The sequence below is a fragment of the Dipodomys spectabilis genome, unplaced genomic scaffold, assembly GCF_019054845.1.
Source record: "Dipodomys spectabilis isolate Male_0828 unplaced genomic scaffold, ASM1905484v1 ptg000054l, whole genome shotgun sequence".
Lineage (NCBI taxonomy): Eukaryota > Metazoa > Chordata > Mammalia > Rodentia > Heteromyidae > Dipodomys > Dipodomys spectabilis.
In genome coordinates this window covers 9518680-9538812 of record NW_024870731.1, presented here as the reverse complement: position 1 = coordinate 9538812, position 20133 = coordinate 9518680, and positions in this window count along the sequence as shown.

Sequence of the window (20133 nt, the reverse complement as noted above, 5' to 3'; positions counted from 1 at the left end):
AGTGGCGCAGGATTTGTAGTGCATCACTACGGTCAGCTGTCCCTTTTTCCAGAAAACTTAAGCCAGGCGCTGGTGGCTCACACCTGTAATCCTAGCTACTCAGGTTCAAAGCAAGCCCGGGCAGGAAAGACTGTGAAACTCCTATCTCCAATAAACCACTAGAAAACTGGAAGTGGTGCTGTAGCTCAAGTGGTAGAGTGCTCGCCTTGAGCTGAAGAGCTGAGGGACAGCACCCAGGCCCAGTGTTCAAGCCCCATGACCAACAAAAAAAACCCAAAACCAAAAACCAAAAAACTTAATCGGTGCTATGCATTGCTTCAGAAGTCTTACAGAAAGGCCTATCAAACTAAATGCTTGTTAACATGAAGAAACAGTATCATTCAGAAATGGTAGAGTCATATAATCATAAATGTTTTCATTTTCACATCATAACTCATCATCATCAGAGAAAATCTACTCATTTTACAGAAAATAAAAGCCCAGGACATGGAAGGCAACTAGTTAGTTTTCCAACTAGAAACTGGTTCTTGTTTAAAAAAAAAAAAAAAAAGAAACAAAACACAAAAATACTTTTATTTAGTTTTTTGTTGCTTGTTTTTTGTTTTGTTCTTGCAAGGAGGATTTCATTTACTTTATAATTATTATTTGTAAAGTGTAGACTATGATTATAACAATTTGCTTTTTGTTAGTAGAGACAAAGGAATTATTTGAAAATATATGAGCACATTTACAATTTTAAAGTCACTCTAACTTTCCCCCCTTATACTAATTCTTATAGACCAGTGCTTATAAAATTATACAAAAAGAGCTTTTGATGAGAAGACAAGCCGTAGTCACTCACATACATCTAGGCCAAACATAATACTCACATACAAACTGACTTCTCCATGATCCATGGTGTATTTTTTAAATTTTATTTCCTTCAGGTAGTTGTACACAGGAGTTGGCATTGGACAGAGCAGTTCATGAATGCAGTGCTTCTTGATCACTGTTAGGCCTTTCCACGGTCACCCACCCCTTCCCTCGCTTTGCTTACTTTTAGGTTAGGTACTGAAGTTTTGCCAGTTAACAAAGTGATTTATGTATACAGTGCATCTTGATCTGTGTCATCCCTTCAACATTTCCTCCCCTTCTCCCTGCGCCTTGTCTTCTTTTTCTCAGTTCTATTGAATTCGCAACTCATTCTTGCCCGCATTCTATTCATTTCCCCCATTCATTCTTCTACCCCTCCACTCCTGACTCCCTCTCCCCTCCCCTCCCCCTCACAAGTACCCATTTCCTAGTACTCGTTTGATGGGCTTTTACTTAGTCTTTCTAAAGAACTATACGATTTGCATTCTCCATAGACTCTGTTAAATTTCATTTTATTTTATTAATCCATTTCTAACCACTTGGGTGCCAACCAGTGTGCTTACTTGTAGATTGATAGGAATATTCTAGCTCCCACTAATGAGGGAAACCATGCGTAGTGTTTTCTTACAATACCCCAGTAATACCATAGAAGACAAAAAAACTAATGGTTACCCCCAAATTATCATCAGTAACTCTTTTTTAAAAGAATAATCTTTCTGAACTCTAGGCCTAATACTCGCTCTATTTCCTTTCTCAGTGGTATACTACTACTTGAGCCATGCTTTCTGTCCTGCTCTTTGTGTTTTTTTTTTTTGAGACAGAGTTCCAAGTACTTTTCTCCTTGAACTAATTTCCAACTGTGATCCTCCAGTTCTAATACTACTCTTTATTAAATGAGAGTGAGGCTGTTGATCCAGACTGCATTTTGAGGAGCCAAGTTGCTGTTGTATAGTCATTGTTGTAGTTCTAGAACATTTCAAGACTTGTGGGTTAGGAAGCCATATTATCACCTGGAGCACTGGATTCAGTTTGATTTGCATATTGTTTGCATAGCTGTGCTATTTTTATGTACTTTTAACTGAGGTAATTTATTTGCTTCATTGCTGTCATGGCAGACCTAAGTCATGACCAATTGCTAGTTTATTGAACTGATTTAACATGTCACTATTACTGGAAGAAGAGCTTGCTACCTGTTGTACATTCATTCCCTTGTTAATGAAACAGTCTCCTCCTCTCACCATTTTAAAACTTCCATCTTGAAATCACCCGGTATCCTATGTCACAATGTGTCTCCTGATGCCGAGGTTTGTAATCCACTAAGTGATAACTCTGGAACCCTTTAAGATATAGAAGGCAATCACTCAGAGACGGGTTTTCTTTAATGTATCCTTATTACTGCGCCATGTGACTGTTCACTTTTATTAAAAATGAAATTAGTTTTCTTAAATATCTTTACAAAGATATTTTGTACAAAGGAGTTTCAGCTCCTCATGTCATTTTATAAGTACAGCGCATCTTGATCAACATAACCCCTTTCATGATTCCCTCCTGTATTTACTTTCTAATTGAAGTGTGTGGCCTACTATAGCAGCTGTGAGGGAAAATGGCATATTTAGAGTATGCGAGGACTTGAGAGAGAAGATAATAAATTTATCTCAAAAGCTTTCTGCCTTTGAAGAGGTGGTTCATAGCAGATCAACTAATACATAAAAAAGCTTACAGCATTTCAAGATTACAAGTCTGCTAGTGATATTAGGTGTTTTGGGGGGCATAATTGTTCTCACGTCTAAACAACTCTATTAAGCACAAAGACAAGAAGCATCTGTAAAGGCAGCAGAGAGCCAGCCTCTAGTCCCAATGATGGCAATAAAGGGATGGTGTATGTTCTCTGCAGAGTAGATATGCTGTAACGCAGGCAGCACTAGAGTCTGACAGAAGTAATTTATAAAAACAAACATTTGGAGTCAAGAGGAATACATTCATTGCACTGAAAGAACATGACACACACATTTGACTGGTTTTTTTTCCCTCCATTCACAAGTCTTTTGATCAAATGAGAGGTGAATTATCATATCCTTTGAGTCCTTGCTGGTGTCAGTCATGAGAGAAAAATATGTCAGCATCTTGATGTGTTTTACAAACTGGAGAGACATTTATGGGATGAAAAGTAGCAAAGGCCCATCAATTCTCTGTGCTAGCATCTAATATCATAGGACACCACGGCAGCTGGCTCTCTCCCACCCTCCTGCTCTCCAAATACAAAGGACTTTTTCCATAAAATATCCCCTATGTGTGTGTGTGTGTGTGTGTGTGTGTGTGTGTGTGTGTGTGTGTGGAAATTAATACTGCAAAGAATTCCTCACATAACTTCAGAGAGGCACTTTAAATGAGCTTGAAAAATAATTGCTCTAATATAAATGTATAAGTAATTTGCTCATCTCACAACAAATGCCATATAGCAAACTTGGTGTACGATTATTTCAATATTTAAATCTGCTATATAAAAAAAATTGAAGTTCATCCATGACCCAGAATCTGTTGGAATCAACCTAAAGGATCAGCCTATTTAAATGAGGGCATTTAAATAGGTTCATTGCAGTATTGCTTACAGTAATGTAAATATACATGTCCATTTATGTAATATAGTACCATATAGTGGTTAACAAAGAAGTTAAAATATAGAAAAGACATAATGTAATAATGTAAGCCAGGCATGGGTGGTTCATGTCTGTAATCCTAGCAACTCAGGAAGCTGAGTTTGAGGATTGTGGTTCAAAGCCAACCCAGGCTGGAAAAGAGATTCTTATCTCCAATTAACCACCTACAAATCAGAAGTAAAGCTATGGCTTAAAGTGGTAGAGCATTCACCTTGAGCATAAAAGCTCAGAGACAGCACTCAGGCCTTGAGTTCAAGCCTTATGACCAGAAAAAAAAAATGACATAATGTAACTTCTATCACTAACTGATCAAAATAGATTTCATAGCCTTATACACTGTCGTGAAACTATAGCTATAAAATACTATTTATTTGCTGTTTTCTGTTTGTTACTGCTTATATATAATGATGATTTATTTATGGAACCAGTAACAGTGGTTCCTTACAAGATGCACTTGTTCACAATGCACTTGAGCCAGCTAGGAATTAGTCCTTGCAAAAGCATTCATGGTAATGTAGAATTTTAATCCAGAATTTCGTGTGGTGGCTTTACCTATAATCTTGGTAGATGGGAGGTAGAGGTAAGAGGATCATGGTCTAAGGCTAGCCTAGGACTGAAAAAAAGCAAAGGGACTAGAGATATGGTTCAAAAGATAAAATATTTGCCTAACAAGTGAAATGTTCTGAGTTCAATCCCAGCATTAATGACAAGAAGAAAGAAAAGGAAGGAAGGGGGGAGGGAGGGAGGGAGGTTGAAAGAGGGAGAAAGAAATTTAGTCAAGTTCCAGATATCCTTTTTTCCTAGCTACATCATCTTGGACACGTTAAATTACCTGAGATCGATCTTCCTGTACCTAACTTTCCTTATGGGAGAGATGGGAGTTGAAAGTTGGAGGCTTATATCAATTCTTAGATGTAGTATTATATCATCAATTTCAAATATCTCAAAATGGGTAAAATGAACTTCTATAAACAGAAGAACACTTCACATGTAAAGTGTTTATCAGAAGCACTTACTACATGTTGCTTGGTAAGTCTTGAAATCTTCATTTTATTCTTCTGAAAACTAATAAAATACCAGAGTGCAAAATAAAGAGATAACAGACATATTCAGTCCATTGATAGCTTCAGGACTATATTTCAGCAAATGGGCTCTAATGGCTTCCATTCCATATCTATACACAGGTGACCTGTTGTCTAGCCCTGCATTCAGTCAGCATTGGTGGAGTTAATTTCCTCCGGATTGTCTGTTGAAAATCCAAATTCCATCAGCATCTGACATGGCTGCTCATGCATGCCACTAGAGACCCCTCAAGAAAATCAGCTTTATTAACTAACTACTAAAAATAGTATATAATCCAGAGCACACAAGAACTGCTACCCAGCACAGCTGTGTTTCCCTTGAACCATTTCAAAGATGCTCCAGAATCAATTAGCTCTACTAGTCTATTGTGTCTTATATTTCTATGGAAAGGTCAGGTTAAATTAAGTTTAAATAACTACCACAGTCTGTGTGACACCACTGTCATCCTTCTAATCTAACAGTGTTCTGGGATGTCTGTGCTCCCTAGAATCACAGGCCCAGCAAAACAGGTCACATATTGGGGGCATCTGCTCTTGAATTGATTTCCTTGTGGATCCAAATTCCAAAGTCCACTGCACTTCTGAGACTCCACTTTAAGCTGCAGTGGATGTTTGAGTCCCAGGATGGCTAAGTGAAGGTTCAGATCCCTGGCAGCAAAGCAGAGTACTTGGCCAAGTGTCCTTGCATTCACACTGACCTTGTTCAGTGAACCTGAGGGTGGTGACATCCGAAGTAATAAACTTTACCTTCTTGCTGGGCAGGTCTCTTGAGGCAGGAGAATAAATCTGATCCCATGGTACTTAAAGCCCCCCAGGGGCTCCCCGTCATGGGGTTTTACTGCAAATGGATCATAGAAATTAAACTGAGCTTTAATTGTGTTAACAGTTGTTCTTAATCCTTCCTGGGAATGGGGAAAGGGTGGAAACAAATGCTTCTCTGCTTAATGGGCAAAGGAAGAAAGTAAACAATGATTCTTTGGAAGATTAGTGATCCAACAGAAAGCAATTAGACAAAGGAGAAACATTTAGACAGAAGCTAATGCTTAGTAGCTTGGAGCAGGTTGAAGAAGTGAAGAATTCTATTTCCACATTAGATGGAATCCTTTCAAAGCTTTTGTACTACTAAACAGGAAGACTGAGTTCTAATGATTCCAAGTAATGAAAAAATAAAATAAACTGAAATTTGAGAAGCTGTGTCCTAACACCTATGTTGTGTTCTACCTACAAATGCATAACTGAAAATGACATTGTGCTTCATATATTCCCAGCCCTGAGCAAAAGGCTTGACATAGTAGGTGCTCAATAAATATGTCTTGTTAAATATATATTTAATTTGATTAATTGTGTTACTAGAAAATTCTTGGGCAGACAGTTACTCTTTTATTTTTAAGGTGATATACAGAGGAGTGTGCTCCTTAGCTGACTGTAGTCATATAAGCTAGGTAAGGAGTGTCCCCACTTCCCTCATTTTCTCCCATAAATGGTACAGTTCATATCCAACCTAGTGACTAGTGAGTGTCACTGTTGCATTAGTTCACCCTTTGTCCCACCATTTCTGCTCTCCTCTTTACCTTCTCCAAACAGATAACCTTACCTACAAGACAAAAAAGTACAGAAGTCAAAAACAGTGACAAAGGGGGGAACACAAAAAGTAAAATAACCAAAAAACCTCTTGTTACCAATTCTTGGATTTCATTTCAATAAACATCATTTTATATGATCATATACACAAAGCTATTTAGCCTTTGTGATCTTCTCCTAAGAATATGTTCCTTTGGTCTCAATGTGAACGTTTGGAGTTCAGTTTAGTCTATCATGTCCAAGTGTAATGGTTTTTGTCTTTTTACTATGATTCATGCTGACTTATAGAATTATAGGCATATTCTAATTACAAATGAAGGGAAACCATGAAACTATATTGATTTATACCTGGCTTATTTTGCTTAGTATAGTTTTTTCCAAGTCTTTCCAGTTACTCTTTAGTGATCCTGAAATAATCACCCAAGTATTTGTTTATCCCATTTGGCCGGGGTGAATGGAGAAAAAGACTGGGAGGTTCTTCTTTTATATAAGGAAGGGATAGGACAGAAGAAATGGTCAATTGCCAAATTTAGAGTGTGAAGGTCTAGTTTTTTTCTTTTATAAGATCTTGTTTTGACAAATCACATACATTCTTTTATCCTTCTTCAGAACTTCTGTATTTTCGTTAGCATTTATGAGATGCAAGCCACATCTAGTCTTAACATCATAATGTAAAGTGTTGTTTTGTGTAAGTTTTTTTTTGAAACACTATAAGCACCACTTGAAAGTTTACCTATGATAAGGCATCATGCTAGATGTTTTCTTCGGATTTTAATTTCTCTTTTGCCCAGGACTAATATGCTGAAATCACATGTCAATGAGACATGAATGCACCAGTGCAGTTTGGCTTTGTAAATGCTTAGTCTTAACTTCCCACCTTCTCTCTTCTGTGGTGCTGGGGGATCTTGTTTTCTGGCCAGACCAGGCCTTCCAACTATGCCCGCCATGACCTGCAGTTATGATGGCAACAATGAGGGTGGCAGTGACAGAAAAGACACTGCTGCCACGAGTAGAAGAAACTAGATCATGCCACCCAGAGGAAAAGTCTGCCCAAAGGAAAGAGCCACGGGGCAGATTGGGTATCTTCAGAAAATGAGGCAGCAGCATGAGGCCTGGAAAGGTACTGGTGCTTAGAACATTGACGGGAACCGTTCAACATGGTGTTTAGGAATGCAACATTTGGCAACTTCCAGTGGGACAAATTAAAGCCCCCATGTAGTTTAATCATGGGTAGAAAGCGCCTAAGCTACAATGACTAGAGTGAGAGTCAAGGGAAATGGCAGAACTCCTGCGGAAACTCTGGTTTCATTCATAGCTCAGAGGAGTAAGGAAGAAGAACGGATAGGAAATAAGACATCCATTGACATACATGCTGGAAGTGCTAAGCAGAGCAACGAGGGCAGAAAAAGAAAGGAAAGACACTCGAATCAGAAAAGAAATAAGTAGCTTATTCATAGATGACATCTTGTTATAGGTAGAAAAATAATACATGTTCCAGGCAAGAAATTATTAGAAGTAATGAGTAAACTCAGGAAAGTGGCTATGTAAAAAATCCCCATGCAAAACTCAGTGGTGTTTCTCATATACTTATTTTTTTAATTTTAATTTTTTATATTTTATTTTATTTTTGTGAACATACTGTACAGAGGGGTTACAATTACATGGGCAGGATAATGCATACATTTCTTATCAAGCATTGCAGCCTCCTCCTTTGTTTACCCTTCACCTCCCTTCCCAGCCTCCCCCCTCCCCCCCTAATCCCAATCCTTCTCCTTCCCCCCACCCCCCACCCAATCCTCCCCCCCTCCCCCCCCAACGTTGTAAACTCGTTTTTGACATGACAACTTGTACTTCTCATTGTTGCAACAGGTCCACCTGTATCCTTAAACGACTTGTTTTTCCCCATCTCCTCCACAAGTTATACTGACATCAAATATAGTGAAAGCAGGGGTTATACTGTGGGGGAGGGACATACAAAGCAACAAAGAGATAATCTTATAAATGCGTTAGAAACAAATGCATGAAAGAAAAAAACATCAAAATACATATCTAAGGGTTCATTTTCCTAACATCACATTATCTGACCTTTTCCGCTTGACTCATACATATACTAGATATTGCAAATAAGGGAAACCATGGGACCTATGTTTCTTTGGGCCTGGCTTACTTCACTTAATATAATTTTTTCCAAGTTTTTCCATTTCCTAACAAATGGGGCAATGTCTCTCATATATGTATATATAATATGTATTATATATATTCTATATACTATGTATATGCTATATACTATATATATTATATAATATATTATATAGTATATAATATATTACATATATTATATAGTATATAGTATATATATATACACACACACACACACACACACACACACATATATATATATATATATATATATACATAATAAGCAACCTTAAAAGAAAATTAAGAAGAATCTCAGTTAAATGAGCATCAAATATAATGCAGGATTTTGGAACACGTTTAATTAAGTATCCACTGAGAACTACCAAAGGTTGCCATGAGGAACTGAACAAGTGAATGAAAAAAATACCTCCATGTTCATGAGCAGGAAGGCTTTATATTGTTGGGCTGTTATCTAAAGCAGATCCAGGACAATCTCTCTCAGACTCCAAAAGAAAAGTAGAAAATCCCAGGAATGTAGAACTCAGTCCTAAGGTTTATACAGAGCCACAAAAAGACCACAAATAAAGAATAAAGCTTGAGACCTAGCACCTCTAGATTTCCAAAGTTACTACAAAGCTATAGTAACTCAAACAGTATAGTATAGTTATAAAGATAGACATGTGGATCAATGGAAACAATAAAGAGCCTATATAGTGTGATTGGCAAGTGAGTCTACATGAAATAAAAATGTTTCTCTGAAGAAAAGATTCAACAGTGAAAAAGCAACCTAAACATAGTTGTGTTGGTAGCATTAGTATGGCCTTGTTTGTGGTCATTTCGGTAAATGCCTAGAAGGGATTGCTGAGTCATAGGGGAGCTCTATGTTTAGTCTTTTGAAGACCCTCCATACTGCTTTCCAGAGTGGTTGAACAAGTTTACACTCCCACCAAAAGTATAGTAGCATTCCCTTTTGGTCATACCCCCTCCAGCATCTGTTGTTATTAGATTTCTTGATTATAGCCATTCTAACTGGGATGAGGTGACTATGTTTATCACAGCATTATTCACCATAGCTAAGATATGGAACCAACCCAGATGCCCCTCAGTAGATGAATGGATCAAGAAAATGTGGTATATATACATAATGGAATTTATGCCTTCATCAGAAAGAATGATATTGCCCCATTTGTTAGGAAATGGAAAGACTTGGAAAAAATTACATTAAGTGAAGTAAGCCAGGCCAAAGAAATATAGGTCTCATGGTTTCCCTTATTTGCAATTACTAGTATATGTCTGAGACAAGCAGAAATGGTCAGATAAGTTGATGTTAGGTGAAATGAACCCCAAGATAAGGACTCTAATATTTTTTTCTTTCTTGCTATTGTTTCTAACATATTTATAAGATATTTCTTTGTTGCTTTCTATGTCCCTACCCCCAGGGTTAACCCATGTTTTCATTGTATTTGATGTTGGGAAGGGGAAGAGCAAAAACAAATCATTTAAATAGGAATACAGGTGGACCCATTGCAACAATGAGATGTACAAGATGTTATGTTGAAAAATGAACTTTACAACTTTGGCCTGGGGAAAGGTGGAGGGAGGATGGGAAGGGGTGGGAAGGGGAAACAAAGGAGGAGGCAACAATGCTTGACAAGAAATGTACTCTTTACCTTGCCCATGTAATTGTAACCCCTCTGTTCAGTATTTTCACAATAAAAAAAAGAGAAAGAGAAAAAAAAGAAAATGATACACACACAATGGCATTCTATACTTCCATCAGAAAGAATGACACCGCCCCATTTGTAAGGAAATGGAAGTACTTGGAAAAAATTATATTAAGTGAAATAAGCCAGGCCCAAAGAAACATAGGTCCCATGGTTTCCCTTATGTATAATAATTAGTACACATCTAGGATAATCTCAGCAGATGAGCACAATAGCTCAATAGTTACATATGGGATGATGCTAAGCAAAATGAACTCCAACACATGAACACAAGAGGTTTTTCTTTATTGCTGTTGTTCTCAGTGTACTGCATGATTTCCTTTTTCTTTTGCAGTTTTTCCCCCTATGGTTTATCTCCTGTTGTCACTGTATTTGGTTTTGGTACCCTGGGTATTGTATATATGTTTACCTGAATTAGTGAAGGGAAGGGGAACAACAAATTGGTGAGACAAAGGACAAAGGGTGAACCAATGCAACAGAGATACTGACAAGACGCTATGCTGGAAATGATCTTTATAACGTGAGAGGCGGAGAGAAAGAGAAAGAAAAATGAGGGAGGGGGTAACAAGTTCAACAAGAAATGTACTCATTATCTTATTTATGTAACTGTAACCCCTCTGTACATCACCTTGGCAATAAAATTAAAATTAAAAAAGCAACCTAAAAAGTGGAAGGAAAGAAAACCTTAGATACTGCATATTTGAGAAGTTAATATCTAACCTATTTAAAAAAGTATAATTTAATGATAAAAAAGCAGACAAACAACTAACTAATCAAAGAAACAACAAAATCAAATGGATTCCTTTCAAACTAGGAAGTTGGGAGAGATGTAGGAATGGGTGACATTGATTAAGATGTATTGTATTCATACACTGATAAGTTGAATTGAAACCCCCTGGTATAATTACTTAAAGATAATAAAAATGTTTAAGAGAAATGGGCAAAATCTTGAATAAAAGTTTCTCACAAGATGAAATGCATGACCAACAAGGGTATAAAAAGATACTCATTATCACTTATCAGAATGGAAGGGCAAGTCAAAAATTCAGTGAGCTATCATTTTACAATCATCAGGTTTTTAAATAGGTAAAGAAAAAAATACTATTACTAGTAATGATGGAGAAAAATCTGAAGGCTTGTGCACTGTTAGCTGGAGAATAAAATGATGCATCTACCGTGGAACCAATGGGAAAATTTCCCTGACAAAAGAATGAAAAATAGATCAGCATATGATTCAACAATCCCACTCCAGGCAATAGATTCCCCCAAACCGAAATCAGCATTTTGAAGATAGATGTTTATACCCATGTTCATTTCAGCCCTTTTCCTAACACCAAAGACATGGAAACAACCTAAATATTCAGTAAATGAGTAGTAAAAAAAAGTCTAATGCCATGTACACTAAAGTGCCACTCAGCCATAAGAATGAAGTCCTGTAAAGATGCTACAAGATTGAAAACATAATTTTAATTCAAATAAACGTACCAAAAAAACAAATATTTTTACATAAATTATCTAAAACAGTCACTGTTATCAAAGCAGAAAGTAAAATGATTGTCAGAAGCCAAGGGTAGAGAAAAGTGGGTAGTTGCTAATCAACAAATAAAATGTAAAGTTTGACCACAAAATATGTTGAAACTTTGAAGCATTAAAACTCTGAACAATAAAACTCTGAACATTAAACTTTCAGTGAATAAGAAGACATGGTGTCATGTTCAAACGGTAGAGTGATTGCGTAGAAAGTACAGGCCCTTGAGCTCAAACCAGTATCTCTCTCTCTCTCTCTCTCTCTCTCTCACACACACACACACACACACACACACACACACACACACTGCATACTCAAGCGTTGAAGAGAGAAATTTTATAACCTGTATTTTACCATGCTAAAAATAAATGACAATTCTAAGTACTGAGAAGCATTACAGAGAACAATATAGCATGTGAGAAGAGAAAGAACAGAGAGGTGACCTTAGATCTGCCACTTCCTAGCTCTATGCCTTTGAATAATTCTTTTCAACTCTATGAGATTTGTTTTCCTATAAACAAACTTCAAAAATTTCTACTTTGTGTTGTCATTGTGATATCCAGTGCCATGATTGTGATATAGTATGTGCCATAATATGATAGATATATGTGTGTGCATATATAGGCTAAGCAGGCAATAACACATTGTATGTTATATGAACACCCAAATGTGTGTCTCAACCATTACATTATTGTCCTATCATCTATCTATCTACCCATAATACATATTCTTTTTCATTCCAAAAGCATTTAACATTGATAAATCCATTTGATGCAAAGGAATATAAACTTTATAAGAGAGAATCAGACTAAATTATATGTTACAGTGACCTTGATTCGACCTAGACATCTATCTTCTAGCAGGAAATCTATCAATTGGCAGGAAACAAGTCATTTGTGTTATTCTGTCTTGGATGCACATTAGAGCCATTCAACTGCAAATGCATGCTAAAATTGACTTGGGGGGAGAGCATGCCCTCTGATATTTATATTAACATCAGTGCTATACACTCAATTCTCCAAATTATATGGATCCAATTACATCTTTAGAACAAATGTGTTACCAAGACAGTAGTGGCTGAAAAACTTTTTGCAGCTGGGCTGTTGTTTATTGATGCTCTTGCCCTTTTGGACGTTTAGATTTGCAAGCTCTGCAAAATCTATTTCCCTCTGGCCATTTGGTCACCAGCAAATAACAATCATTTCATTTTCATCACAGAATGTGTAAAGTAAGGTTTTTGAGGACTTGCAACAATTTAATATCACGAATGATATATAAAATCACCCTATTTGAAATTTCTACATTAAGCTGTATGCTTTTTAAATTCTAAAGATTGTGTTGATATTGCTGAAGACCAACAACATATTCTTATTAATGTATCTAGGTTGGCTTCACCATTTCCAAGAGACCTCATTCTTTCAAGAAGCCTAGGTTGACTTACCATTGGACACAGTGTTAGGAATATGCTTACAGTGAAAGTTCTTACCCTAAAGAATTTGCAACTCTATACAACATAAAATATGGAAAATAACAACTATAAACATGTTCAAATTAAAATAAGCATGCAAGCCTGCATTGTGAAAAGTAGTTATTCCCATACATATTGAATGATACCTCGATGTGAGTGCATTTCTATTCTGCATTTATCATGTGTATGTGTACATATTTATACCATTAATGATCGGGTCTAATTCTAAGGTACATATACACCAGTATATTCAAAGAGGATGCCATGTTGCTGTAATTGTTCTGAAAGTTGTCACCAGGGATAGGCAGGGCTCCAGGACTTGGTGGATTCTTGGTGAGGGGTGGATGCGCAGAGGCAGGTCCATACCCCATAGCAAGTTTTATTAACAGCATTAATGAAAGTACACTCTCAACTTGGCAACCCAGGGAGCAATCAAGTGCCCTGGACACAGTTTTTCTGGGTCTTTAGTATAGTCTCTTCATAGGTATGTAAATCGGATGTACATAATTCTTGAGCTGTCCTGGAATAGGAGCTAGGTTTTCCAGGAAGGGAAAGGGAGAGAGGAGGAGATCACCTTTCAATGTATGTTCAGAACCAAGGTGGTAAGGCTGTGCAGTGTAAGCCACTAACTTACTTACACTATTAAGGTCTTTGCCTGATCTTCGTACAGACTTCATACAGAAATGGTATAAAATGCCACAGGCTAGGGATCACAGAACTACCAGAGTGGCAATGTCATTGGGGTGTTACACCAGGATGGGGTGGAACTTAAGACTAGGTTGGAGCACTGAGAGCTCTCACTCATTTCTTGTGGATGACTAGCTAGATACTATCTCCTTGCTTAAAACCCTCTCAGTGAAGGTGTAATGACTAAAGAGCCTTAACAGTGTAGCTCTTTTCTGTGCTAGTCATTCTCATTTCTCTGACAAGCATGTGAGTAGAATATCTTTAGAAGCCATGCACCATTGGCTCATGCCTATATCCTAGCTACTCAGAAGGCTATGATCTGATTTGGATCTAGCCCAAACAGAAAATCAGATGGACCCCTCATTTACCAAGCAAAAAGCCAGAAGCGGGGATGTGGTAGTGGTAGTGCACCAGCCATGAGCATCAAAGTATAGTGCCAGGCCCTGAGTTAAAGATTCAATACTGGTCTACACATACACACACATACACACACAGAGAGACAGAGAAAACATTAAAAGAGGAAGCACATGTTTGGGCATATAGTTTCTAAGGGATTAAGTCATAGTCAGTTGTCTCTGGCTTTCTACATCTGTAGCAAGGTGGTACTCTGGTGGCAGCAGAGTATAGCAGAAGCTGTTCACTTTGACTTAGTCAGGAAGTGGGTCAGGGATGAGGTTCCAAAACCCCCTAGGCCACAGCCACAATGACCTAGTTTCTTCACCTAAACCACACTACCTTCAAGTTTCCCGAATTTCCCCAAAATAGCACCAACATTTGGGGACCAAATGTTCAACACATATGTCTGTGTGGGACATTTTGTATTTAAACCATAAAAAGAATATTGGAAAAGACCTCTGAAGAAGATGAAATTGTTAGCCTTCTAAATTTAACATGACAAGTGTGGGCAAAGGACCTGGCACAAGAGTCCACCATTGGTTTAAACACTAGACATGGCCCAGTATTGTTAAAATCCAACAGCAGCAGAGTTTGTACTGAGGATGAAGTCTCAGCAATGGGAAGGAGTTTCAGGCAGATTAGCATAAGGTCCTGCAAGCTCATTGTCAGAATGGGCTTGTTAGAGTTCATCAAAGACTTGTCAAGCTGTTTTATGTATTAAGTAATATTTTTCTGTCCACTCTTCGGAGACAGAACAATCAGAATAAAAGAAAACCTATTAACAGGCACAGATATTGTTCAGAAAAAGAATGGCAGTAGTGGATGTGGTACCCAATCAGCTTCTAATTGTAGGTTGCAAAAGAAGGCATACACATCAACATTATTAAAGAAGTAGTGTTGTCCTGGAAAATGCTAACAGCTAAAATCATTCAGTTAAGTGAATAATGCATTCTTGGACATGTGTGATTCTGAGTATAGCCAAGTTTGTCAATAGCGACAGAATGTTTGAGAAGTTCATGTGTGTAGCCATTGCCCTACTAGTAAAGACACTAGTGACTATAAATATTATACAGATATCAGGATTCCTAAAGTTAGTCTTTGGAGGCATAGCTCAGCTGGTAGATGGCTAGTCAATGAGTGAAAGCAGCAAGTGCTGAGTTTGAGTCCCAGTCTTGGACCTAAAGAAAAAAGTAGAAGAAAAGAAGGAAAAAGCGAAATGAACCCCAAGATAGGGACACAGACGTTTTTGCTTTTTTTTTTATCTTTGTTGCTGTTGTTTTTAATGTACTTATAATGTACTATGGGATTTTTTGTTTCTCTTTTATGTATGTATGTATGTATATATATATATATATATATATATATATACACATTTCTAATTTGGGGAGGGGAAGGGAAATAACAAAATGCTGAATTAAGGATATAGGTTGACCCATTGAAGCAATGAGATGTACAAGGCACTATGTTGAAAATGAACTTTACAACATTGGGGGGAGGGAGGAGCTGGAGAGGTGGGGAGGGAAGGGATGGTAGGGGAAGAGCAAAGGCGATAACAATGCTTGATAGGAAATGTACTCATTACCTTACTCAAGTAACTGTAACCCCCTGTACAGTATCTTTACAACAAAAATATATATTACAAAAGAAAAAGAACTCCTAAAGTTAGAAATAAGATACAATATTGCTATTTCTTACCCAAATCATGTATTTTCCTTGTGCTAGTAGTGAGACTTGAACTCAGGGCCTGGGTGCTGTCCCTGTGTTCCTTCACTCAAGGCTGGCACTCTTTGATTTGAGCCTCATATTCTACTTATGGCTATTAGAGATAAAAGTCTGAAAGCCTCTATTGCCCATACTGGCTTTGAACCATGATTCTGAGATCTCAGATTCCTGAGTAGCTAGGATTGCAGGCATGAGCCACTAGCACCTGGTTCTGAGACATATATATGTACATTGTGTATAATTAGCAACAAGGGTATTTTTATTCAACCATTGCTCAATAGCCACACTGGGTATAAGGGTATACCTACCTTAAATTGAGTTTTATTCTTCATTTGTTGACACCAGAGTGAGGGCTTTCCCTTTGCCTCAGTGCCCAAACTGAAAACAGAATTATTGTATGATCTAAAACTTCTAGGAATCCAAAGGAATTTGAACCAATATATAGAAATCCATCTGTACTTCCATGATTTCAGCATTTTTCATAGTATCCAGAACAAGGAATCAACTAAGAAGAGTTCATCAGTGGATAAGTTGGTAAAGGAAACAAATGGAGCCGGAGCACATTTTGCTAAGTGACATGAGATAGAAACAGAAAGAGAAATCTGGCACGTACTCCTCCTTCACACTTGGAGGCTAAACAAGTTGATCCCAGACTAATGAGCACAATGATGAGTGGAAGCTGGTGGAAGAGGAGTTGGAGGAATAGACAAAGGACAGATACTGGATATCAAATGCATTTAGCCAGGAGGAAGAATCACTAATCTTCTATAGCACAGGGTAACTACTGTACACAACAGTGTTATAGTTTAAATGGATGTGTTTGAAAATTCCCATCCCCGTTAAATAATAGATGTTAGATGTTTAAGGAGATAGAAATGCTAAATTGCTCCATTTGAACACTGTAAAGATACACTACACGATCGCACAATGACCTAAAATGTGTACAGTTATTACGCATCACTTAGAAGGAGCAAGAGAAAGTGTAACCCATTCATACAATGAAAGGGAATTCCGTCATGCGCAACAACATGGATGAAACTGGATCATTACTCTAACTAACCTAAGTCAGGTACAGAAAAGCCAATACATACGGTCTCACTTATATGTAGAATTTTAAAAGATCAATCACAGAAAAATAGAAAGTAAACATGGAACACCCAGGTCTGTAGGAGAGGTAAGGGGGAGGGGGTTATGGAAAGGAAAGATGTTGATCTGAAGATACAAAGTTTAATTTAGATGACCAGCTAACAGTATCACATTTCAAAATGGCTACAAGAGTTTTGAAACATTCTCACCACAAAAATAGATAATTTGGTGAGTCTGCGGATATAATGATTAACTCATTGAGATGTTTTTATCATGCATACATGCATGAAACTTCACAATATACTCATAAATACATAAAACTATTTGTCAATCAAAAGTAAATGTGAAATTTAATAAAGTAATTACTGGAGGCCTGAATGCCCAGACTTTCAAATTAATGCTGATGGAAGGGGGCTAAAACTTCATCCATAGCTTGATAGCATTTGGGTTATAGTGAAAAAAAAAGTGAACTTTTTGTTGAACAAAACAACCTCAGCAATTTAAGTGTTCTTTAATTCTGCAGTTATAATTCCTATAGTATATATCTCTTCAGATTCTTCCAATCATGAAACACATACATACATACATACACACATACATACGCACACATACACACACACACACACACACACACACACACACACACATATATATATATATAAATATATATATACACACACTATGTGAAATGGATATTATGTGTACAGAGGAGGGATTTTTAAAGTCCATAACAGGATATAAAAATATCTATCTCCTTGAATTTTGTCATCCTTATTAACTTTTACCAATTTGAGGTTAATCTGTCTTCATTTAAGTAGAAGAAAATTTTTCTCTATTGCTAATTTGCAATTCTATATTTAAGAGATACTCACCTACTTTATTGAGCTTCATTTCAACAAGAAGCTTATTTAAATATAATCTTAGATTGACTTCAGGCTTAATTTTCTTTCTTACAAAACAAAACTCAAATCCTCACTCAAGGCACATGATAATAGCAAGTTACTCTACGACATAAAATAGTTATTTTTCTTCTCATATAGTAGTAAAACCTAGCCACATCATGCTGTTCTGTTAATTCCCACAATGATTGCTGCATTCCTGAGGACATGGAATTCTTTGCAAGCCAGTATTTAGCTAGTCAATTATGCATGATTATGCCAGAATATAGTTTAACAGTGCTTAGTCCAGTGAGTAGATTTTTGCTGACCTTCTGTTCTCTGATGAGTTTCTTCCATCTTGTCAGCAATAAGGTGACTTTTCAAATTCAACATACATGTCTTCACACAGGGTCGGGGATCATGTATAACAGGCTATTACAGTTGAAAAAGTTTGTGATCATTTGTATGAGAGATTATAGTACAGAAGAATAAATACAATAATTCAAATCCCTATTTTGATAACTGTGCATTAGGGAAGTTGGCAGTAAAATACATCTGCTTCTAAAGAAGAATTTTGAGTCATTCTAGTATTACATTAGTGTACACCATATCACCGCCCTGTCAAAATATGCCAACCTGTTAGCACTGAGAAATGGTGTGTAAACAGAAGGATGGAGTAATCCCTTTCTGTTGGCTTAATCTATGTGTTAATGAGGTTGTATAATGTGGCTCTGTGTCCCTCAAAGAAGCATTATGCAGCACACAACTTTTGCAGGAGGGAAGATGTGCATTTTAGGATGAAAAAAAAATAATGAACTCTGAGTGAAATGGAGACAAAATAAATTTTGCTTTTTTCCATAATTCCTGTCAGCTGGTGCCAGAGCATTATAATGTTCCCTGTTTTAAGCAATCTACAGACTATGAGAGAGCATAAAGTTTCACCTCCAAAAATAAAGTCTAATTCAGGAAGGCAAAATTAGACTCTAGTGTCCCTGTAACAGATAGATATCATGTCCACAGCATAATAGGAATGCAGTCAGGAAAGCCTTACTGTGATCGAGAGAACTCTGCTCTATGCAGGTGAAGACATACTATATATCCAGTCACGTGTTTGCAAGCCAGAAAATGGGTTTTCTTTCTATTTGATTTACATGCGGGAAATAATATGCTTTGTCTTTTCATGATACTTTTCCATAACGATTTAAGATTAATGGCAGTGTTTTGAGAATTTACATAAGTGATCTTTTTTTCCTGATAGGGTTGTGAAACAATCCCTGAAAATGGGTACATTCAAAAGGAAACAGAAAGATGGAGAAAAAGAAGAAAGGAGAAAGTAAGATGCAAGTTTACTAGTAATATAAAGAAATGGAAGCCAGGCGCCAGTGGCTCACGCCTGTAATCCTATATACTCAGGAGGCTGAGATCTGAGGATTGTGGTTCATAGCCAGTCCAGGCAGGAAAGTCTGTGAGAATCTTATTTCCAGTTAACTACTAGCAAACTGAAAGTTCAAGAGGTAGAGTGCTAGCCTTGAGTTGAAGAACTGAGGGACAGCACTCAGGCCCAGAGTTCAAACCCATGACCGACAAAAAAAAAAAAAAAGAAAAGAAAGGAAGAAAGGGAAGAAATAAATGACTATATTATTAATACACTGAAAATTGAAAAATATACACTGAAGATAATTCTACTATTAAAAATAATGATGAGGGGCTGGGAAAGTGGCTCAGTGGTAGAGCGCTTGCCTTGCATGCATGAGGCCCTGGGTTCGATTCCTCAGCACCACATAAGCAAAAAGAAAAAAAAGCCAGAAATGGTGCTGTAGCTCAAGTGGTAGAGTGCTAGCCTTGAGTTGAAGAGCTGAGGGACAGCGCCCAGGCCAAGAGTTCAGGCCCCATGACCGGACCCAAAAAAAAAATGATGAGAGGAATTGGCAGACAAATACAATCATAATAATACTTGTATATATGTTAAAAATGGAAATAGGTAACTGGAGGCAATGGATAAGTTTGGGAGAGATGGGGAGAAATTTAGAAGAGGTAACATGGATCAAGACACATTGTATTCATAAACTAACACATTAAATTGAAATCCCTTTGTATAGCTACTTTAAAACAGGCACAGGTGGCTCATGTCTGTAATCCTAGCTATTCAGGAGGCTGAGATCTGAGGGCTGCAGTTCAGAAACCAACTCAGGCAGGAAATTTTGAGACTCATCTCCAATTAACCACCAAAAGAAGGGGAAGTGGAGCTGTGGCTCAACTAGTGGAGTAATAGCCTTGAGCACAAAAGGTCAGGGACAGCACCCAGGGTTTGAGCTCAAGCCCCGAGACTGGTA